The sequence below is a fragment of the Varanus komodoensis genome, unplaced genomic scaffold (genome assembly GCF_004798865.1).
Source record: "Varanus komodoensis strain SLA01 unplaced genomic scaffold, ASM479886v1 scaffold1, whole genome shotgun sequence".
NCBI lineage: Eukaryota > Metazoa > Chordata > Lepidosauria > Squamata > Varanidae > Varanus > Varanus komodoensis.
The window spans coordinates 130,978,123-130,987,155 of NW_025335268.1; positions in this window are offsets into that span (position 1 = coordinate 130,978,123).

Below are 9,033 nucleotides of genomic sequence, written 5' to 3' on the forward strand. Positions count from 1 at the left end.
CAAAAAAAAAGAGTATACAACTGTCTGATGCACACTAGCAGTTGTAGGCCTTTTTCTGTCTAAACTCGCATAGGATCCCACCTTCATTTTTTCACAATTTTTCCCCTACAGTGGCAAGCACCATTTGGAGTTTTCACCTCTGACCCCAAAACATGTTAAGCCTTTTCCATCAGCACTATGGATGAGTAAACTTAGTCCTTACGTCCACAGAGTTTGCATTTACAAGATTACTAGTAGCGAATGTCAGCTGGAAGTGTAGGTGCTATAAATGGGAGCCTTGCCTGGCTGCCACTCTTGGGTGAGTACTAAAAGCATCAGCCTTACTGATAGCTGTACAAGTGGGTTTCTCTGCTCGGTGTCAATCAAGTCCTTGCTTCTGGCTCACTGACTTATCTGACAAATGTGCATTCTTCAGGTTAAGCTGTGACTAGCATGGAGGGCCCTGGATGTTCCCATGGATGTGGGGCAGCAATAATAATGTGGCAACCTAATGATAGTAGTTCCCATCATAGGTTAGGTTACTAAATGTTCAGGTGCGGGAGTGCAGCATTGCACCAGGAAAAGCAGGAGTTCCGATCCTGGAATTCTGGAACGAGCAACACCATGCCACATCTTGCATGCAGTCTTCAGCAAAGTTGCAGCTTGACTGGCAAAGTTTCAGACAAGAGTGCAACTTGGGTAGCAGTGCACAGAGCTACTGGTATCCTGGTGATACATTTCTTGACAGAAGACTTGGTTGTGTTATAGAATATACAGGAAGTGGGGGTGGGGTGGAGTAGATCTTAGTAAGGAACGCCAGAGCCTCATATTTAAAATGCCACAGCTTCTTCCTGTACCCCTGTCAAAAGTAATGTAGAGCTGGCTGATGCAGGACACAATTCTATGGATGTTTAGACAGAAAGAGTCCTATAGTTTCTGAAATCCCCCAGCCAGCATGGCTGACTGAGGAAGCTCTGGGAATTTTTCTGTCCCAAAAGTTGGAGGATTGCACCCTTAGTCAACTGAACAGTCTAATATTGTTTGTTTGTTGCATTTGTATGCTGCACCCCATACCCAAGAGGCTCTCCGGGTGGCTTATATTATATTGCATTATACTAAAAATGCTACATAGTGGCCAAGTTTTTAAAATAACTATTAGAGCTTCAAAAAAAGCCACATCATCTCCTGGTTTGACACTTAAGAAATTGCAACAAAATACCTTATTGAAAAATTGGAAGAGCCTGTAATGATTCATTGTAACTTTTTTCCATGTTAAACAGCTTTTCTCTTTGGTTGGTATTGTGGCACACCAGGACCAGTGCAGTATCAGGTCCCCGGTATGGTGCCTATGCACACCAATGTGTCCTCAGCTTGCCCCTCCATCTCCCTTCCCCTTCGAGCGTGCATTTTTTTCTTTTTAAGCTAGCTATATCTTATTTTATTTTTGAGTGGGAGGCTAGCATGCTGCATTACTTAAAAATACTGTCTGTGATTCACATATGGTTTTTGTGAGTGCAATTTGTGTGTACTTTGGAACTGATAAGGGCATGTTTTGCAACTCTAGCATCAGTTTTGTTTTCTGTGAAATGAGTATTTTGTTGTGCTTTTTGGAGGCAAATATGTGATTTGGTATGTGGGGCTCACATCTCATCTCTCCCTTATAACTTGGGCAAAGAACTGAACATTAGTTTCTGAGCCTCGTCAGTTTGCCTTCTGAGCCTATTGCAGCAGAAAAAATGGGGTCAAAAGAGTAGTTTTGTGTTTTGAATTCAGGCCACTGCTTCTGCCTTGTATGTTTTTGGCTGAATTTAAAATATGCTTCAGGATGTTTGTCTGAGTCCCATAATGCTGTCAGATTTTTTTTTTCCTGGAAAGTTCATCACTTGATACTGTTTTTCCATATGTGTTTTTAACTGAAAACCCTAACATTGATTTTCAAAAGCTGAGATAGCTTTTCTGCAATAGAAAATAAGAATCAGTATGCATAGTAAACTATCACAATGGACTCAAAGTTGAATAAAGTGTCTCTGTGAATTAACAAGATGTAGTTTGAACTCCCAATTTAGTATCCATGTTACACATTTCTTAACATTCTTCATGGATGGCTCACAGCAGCATCCTGGGGATTAAGCCTCTAAATCCTGAATACTGGAGGACAATCTCAGAGTATTGGCAAGGATTTTGGCACCATTGCTGAGTTCGAAAGCAGTATAAGATGAAAGCTCTTAAGAGCTTGCAAATGGCTCAGTCATTCTAATTCTTCAGACTGCCTCTTTCCACAGAGGATCAGCAACTACAATCTAAGTTGTACTGGTTGTTTGGGCCAATGGCAACAACAGCAGACACTCACACCATGTGTGGCACCAGAGACCCACAGCCTCTCAGGGCCTTAGCAGCAGAATTGTGCTATACTGGAGAGAAATTTATTGTATGTCTGTACTGCCCAATAGGTGAAGCTCTCTGGGCAGTTCACAACAGTTAAGCGAGAAGTGTGTCATTGTCTACGGCAACAGAAGTTTGGTCCTACCATATTAGGAGTCTAGAAAAATCTAATGGGGTTTTAGGTGGTAACATAAAGTATGTGCAGAATGGGAGGTTGCATAAAAACGTAAGGACATTGGCCATTGTGAATTCTGCCAAGGCGCTGCTACTGCAGGCATGTAGCTCTGAAGAGGAAGGTATGAACGAGGTCTGCCTTCAGACCAATTTGTTCTGCCTGATACCATGCTGGCAGATGGCTGGTGAGGATCTTCTTCCCACCACTACACTGATAATATAAGCGGGGGTGGGCAGCCGACGGCCTTTCAGATGTTTTGGCTTACAACTTCTCTCATTGTTTGCGAAGCTGGCTAGGGCTAATGAAAACTCTAGGCCAAAAGGTCTGGAGGATCACAAGCTGCTTACCCCCACGGTGAGACATCCCTCGAATATAAGCCATCTGAGTGATCGGCAACCGGTTCTTGCCTCAGATTTGTGTCTAAACACATGCAGGTTACAAAAGCTTATATTGTTAAAAATCCTGTGATAGCAAAGGGAAGACAAAGTAGTGACTAGTGAGCTGTGTGATTTTATATAGTCCTTTGTAGCTCTGCCATATGTTAATCAAGACATGATTTTTTAAAAATGTTGGCAGTTCATTCACCCTCCCTCCCCCCCAAAAAAAGTTCTTAAAAGATGTGAGAAATGAGGTATGTCATACTTTAATGCTTTTACTATTGTTGGTTTTATACACAATGCTCTGTGAAGTGGCCAGGTTGTGTTGATATAATAAATAGCAAACCATTAGCTCACACTCTGAAATATATTGAGATTACTGTAGTAGGCAATCACAGTTTTGATTCAAAGGGAAAGGGAACCTAGTAATAGCAGGGTTGTTGCTCATTACTTTCATGTTATGCTGCTCAGTAGCTTGATCACTGGAAGGAATAAGCAGTGCTTTTAATCTACATTCATGTTCACAGCTGTTCATTTTCCATAATAAGCTTACAAAATAAAGCATGAATCCTGGAAATGGGTATCTGGCTTTGTAAGACTTACAGTTTTCACTTTTTCCTGGCCAAAGACAGGGTAAGGGTGCACAAATCAAAACTGTGGTGAAATACTTTAAAGACTTTGAAGGTGTAGAGGCTTAAACATGATCTTACAAGGTACTACTTCTAGGGTGTGATCCTGTGCACATTTAGGCAAAAATAAAGCCTGCAACTGCCAACATCCTGGAGAGAGCATAGCTGGCTAGTGAATGCGGAGAGTTGTAGGACTTCCCTGTGCATAAATATGCACCGGACTGGGCCCTTAATGACTAAGGCCTTTAATGACAAATGACTGGAAAAAAGCTCAGTTTTTCCCCCTATGGCTTTAAATTCCAATCACCCTACCATTTCTGCTTTCCTCTGTACCCATACAGACCGTCTTCCTTTCATTTTTCCACATTTTGCTGCTTCCAGTCCTTGACCACCACCACTTTCTACAAATCTGAATTCTTTAAAAACTAAAATACTGCACTCAAGATATACTGACTATACAAAGTCAAATTCTTAATCTCAGTGGAAGGGCAGAGTATAAATGCTAATAAGAATACTTGATTAAATAAATAAAAGTTAACTCATTTTCAATGTAGAATTATTGTTGCTATGTAAAGTCGGTCAAGAATTCTTTATTCGAATGTGCATATAGATGCAACAACTTGCATATAGCTCTGCGTTCTATCTGTTTAATGTTTAGGGTCAGACACCCAGCTTAATTATTATAATTACATTATGTGCCTTCAGACTGTCCCAAAGGCAAGAGAATTAGACTAATACATTCAGATATATTACGTGGTTTGGTTGGAGAGAGTTAATAGGGCCAACATGACTGATAACATTAATCTTCCATAATTATCAGCAGCCAAGTTTCCAGGCACATCTTTGGTTACCGAAATGGCAGAGAAATGGCCCACAATGTCTAGAAAATAGCTGGAGACACTTCTGGACAGTAAGATATATTTCAGCAAGGTCATACTTTCCCCCTACCCCACAACTTTGTGAAAAGAAATAAAAATTACAGGTTGTAAGTATGACTCTGAATTCTCAAAATGGCTTGTGGGTGGAGGAACATTCTTGCTGTACAGCAAGGTTCCCAACTTTTTTGAATCCATAGGCACATTTGAAATCTGAGAAACTGCTTTGAGCACCCCCACATGGGTGGCCCCATGGAGGATGTTGCTAGTTGTATAATGACTATTTTAGGAGCCTGAGGTGGTATGGGTAGAGAAATTGTGAAGTTGGAAGCGAGGAGAAAATGGAAGATGTTGCTTCTTGACCTATCCATTTTTCTACATGGACCTGTCCCCTCTGCATACATTCTCTCCACTCCCAGCATCTAGCTTCCCTATTTCTCTTCCCCAATCCCTTTTCTTGCTATTTCTCTCCCACTTACCCCTTTATCTTCCTGCTCATCTCAAATGGGGATTTGAACTACAATTTCCTGGCTCTTAGTCCAACACACCAATTGCTATGCCACACCAGCTCTGTTCAGTTTACAGTATAACAAAATATGAGCATTACTTTTCTGACAACCACAGAAATAGTCCCAGGGTTCAAGCATCATTTCTGGGAACTCAGTACATACTTGTAAACTGAACCTCTTCCCATACATGCAATCTCATTAGACATGGGGTAAGTTTCTTCAGTTCTCAAATTGCACTTGCTAAGTTTCTGAAATTACACTAATTACATTTAGTGCTGTTCTATTCAACCAGTAAGAATCCTTTCTGTAGCTGGCTGGCAGTCCTATCTATCCCATAACAAATTTTGTGAAGGGTGGTTCTTAAGAGAGCATGTCATGCAGGGAAGCTCACATCTCTCTGTCTCTCAAACTATGTCCTAGTTTAATTGCACAGGCACATTGCTTCATGCTGTTCTAGAAAAGGTCCTGAATCAGCAACTCACTGTTCACAGTGTTTTGTTCTTAACATTATTTCTGATTGGCATCAGCAAATCTCACAAGATCTGGACAACAGGAACATAGATACAGAGAAATAAGTTTCCACAAATATTCTGCACAATTTAGTACTGGGGTTGCTGCCTAGATTGCCAGGTATCAGTAATGTATAGCCTCCATAATTCTCATATTTGTGCCCCAGATGGGTGGATCAGACTGTTTTTTGTTTTGTTTTGTTTTTTTGCTTTCCCAGTAGCCTGTGTTCTGACATTGGTAATAGCAATATATTTATTTATTTATAAAATTTGTATGCCATCCAATTGCTAACATCTCTGGATGGCTAACAGCATAAATAAATTGATGACCCACTCTGGCTGCAATTAATAAAATACAACAATACAATTCAATATTAAAACTTATTAAAATATTGATTAAATAAAAAGGTCTTAACCTGGTGCCAAAAAACATATAATGACAGCGCCAGGTGGACCTCTCTGGGGAGCGTATTCCATAGTCAGGGCGCCATCGTAGAGAAGGCCCTCCTCCGGGTAATCTGTCTCCTAACATCTTTCACAGAGGGTTCCCGGAGGAGGGCTTCTGTTGCTGATCTCAGGGGGTAGGAGGGCAAATAGGGGAAAAGGCGTTCCTTTAGGTATCCTGGCCCCAAGCCATTTAGGACTTTATAGGTAACAACCAGCACCTTGAATTGAGCCCAGACTTCGATGGGAAGGCAATGGAGCTGATAGAGGACCGGGGTTATATGAGAATAATGCCCAGTCCCTGACAGCATCCTGGCAGCTCTGTTTTGAACCATATGAAGTATCTGGACTGTCTTCAAGGGCAGCCCCACGTAAAGCATGTTACAGAAATCCAACCGGGAAGTAACCAATGCGTGTGTTACTGCTGCTAGGCAATCTTCCTCCAGGTAGGGACGTAGCTGATGGATTAGCCGAAGCTGAAGGAAAGTGCTCCTCGCCACTGCTGCCACTTGGGCTTCCAAGGACAGCTCCGGGTCAAGGAGCACTCCCAAGCTGAGGACCCTGTCCTTTAGAGAGAGTGCAACCCTGTCCAGGGCAAGGCCCAAGTCACCTACCCAGGAGCTCAAATTGCCCACCAACAGAACCTCTGCCTTATCTGGATTGAGCTTCAGTTTATTGGCCCTCATCCAGCCCATTACCTCGGCCAGGCACTGGTTCAGTACAGCCACTGCCTCATCTGGGTTAGTTGAAAAAGAGAGGGAGAGCTGGGTATCATCAGCATATTGATGACTCCGCAACCCAAACCTCCTGATGACCTCTCCCAGTGGTTTCATGTAGATACTAAATAGCAAGGGGGGCAAAATGGAAGCCTGTGCTACTCCATGGCAAAGTTGCCATGGCACAGAGCCAAAGTCCCCCAGCACCACCTTCTGGAATTGGTCATTGAGGCAGGAGCGGAACCACTGCAAAGCAGTGCCTCCGACCCCCAATCCCGCTAGCCTATTGAGGATACCATGGTCAATGGCATCAAAAGCCACTGAGAGGTCCAGGAGAACCAACAGGGACGCACTCCCCCATCCCTCTCCCTGCACAGGTCATCATACAGGGCGACCAAGGCAGATTCAGTACCATACCCGGGTCTGAAGCCAGACTGAAATGGGTCCAGATAATCAGTTTCATCCAAGAGTACCTGGAGTTGTCCCGCCACCACCCATTCCAGCACATTGCCCAAAAACGCAATATAGTTAATCCTCTCTAGTGAAAGTCTGTCAAAAACTAGGTATCACTAATCAGTGGTCTTTATAAAGATGATACTTTCACTGTTCTGTTCTTGTAGGAAAGCACCATTTTACCACTCTTTCAGGAGTACCACAAATGCAAAATCCAGCCATGTATCTCAAGAGACAATTTAGTGGACCTGTCCCCATCTTCCAAAGTGGAGCCTATGTGGCCTGGGTTAATCTAAACCATGGGTCCTCAAACTACAGCCCGGGGGCCAGATCCGGCCCACCATGCCCATTTGGACCTGCCATGCGTGCGCCCACCGCCGCCCACCTCACCACGTGAGCAGTTTGCTCCCTTGGAGAAAACGATCTTCAAGCGAGCAAGCCGCTGACTCATGCACCCCCCGCGCAGCACATGCCCACCCTGCCTCGCCTCGCCTCCCCCCACTGCACGCCTGCGCCTCACCTTGCCTCGTCGCACATCCCACCCCCACTGCAGCACGCGCGCCCATACATGCCGCTCCCGCACCGGCCCGCGCGTGCCACCAGCAACACCTTTCTGGCCCGCACCCAGCGCCAGCAGCTTTTGACTGGATCCCTGGTGGAAAAGTTTGAGGACCCCTGATCTAAACCGTATGGAAGGAAAAAGTACTTGTGACATGACACACACAGTATACTAGATGGACTGCCCTGCCTTGTAGACACAGCCACTGTTTTTCCTGATAGGATTACAAAGGACAGAAAGCATTAGAATACTGTTGCAATTTGATTCTAAAGAACACCATCTGAAATGTTCAAGCATTATTTTGGGGAGGGAAGGTTAATGTTTGGTGTGGTGGTTAAAGAGTTGGACTGGGAACTTGGGAGATCCTGGCTCTAGTGCCCACACAGTTATGATCTTCCCTGGGTGACTTTCAGTCAGTCACTCATTCTCAGCCTAATCTACCTCACAAGCATGTTGTTGTGAGAATAAAAAGTGGAGGGGGCTATGTAAGCCACCTTGGGTTTCCTGCAAGATGAAAGGTGTGAAAATTAGGGAAAATGGCATGGCACAGCACCTGTTTTCCAAGGGACAAAAGTTGGGTTGTGATCCCTGCTTACAGCACCAGATGGCTCTCAGCTTTCCTTTATGCAAAAGTATTCATGTGCCCTTAAAGAGGAAAGAAAATAGTAATGATATTGGTGAGGACTGGGTATTCATTTAAAGTATTTTATACAAGGCTTGATTACTCAAGCCTTTAAGCAGAATAAACAAAAGGTATCCTTAAAAACTGTGTGGAGCTCAGTGGGAGTTTTCACTTAAAAGAAGGACCATTGGGTACAAACTTACTTTAGGGGTACAGATAAAGACAGGCATAGCCCAGCATAAAATGCTTGTTTGGGATAATGGCAGTATTTTCCATTCTTAGAACAGAACATATTTTTAATGTGAGAATAGGATGTATGAAGTATTTTGTTTGCACACTGTATGCTTATGATGATGAGGCACAGAAGATCTCTGTAATGCTAAAGAAATATTTGTGTGATTTCAGTGCTTTCACACACACACAAATCCTAGTTTTGTTCGAGTAGCCTAATTTAAGAAAGGGGGGATAATATTTTGTATTGCTATTGTTAGTATCAGGAACCCTTGCTGATCTATTGCAGGTCTCCTAGAAATCTGCCGTACCTGCTTAAAAATATCCCCACTGAACTCAATAGGGCTTATTTCTGAATGGACTTATACTGAACATCTATGTAGTTTAGCTTTAACTGGCTTGTGTGAAAGACTGAATAGGTTGCCATCTACTGTTGCTCCTGTTGAGTATATGAGGCACAATCCTATGCATCTGTAGACAAAGAGTATTGAGAAATGCAGGACTTTCTTGTGTCTGAATATAGATAGGATCACACCCTGAAAGGTTTTGAAGATAAATGTTGCAAAATGCCAG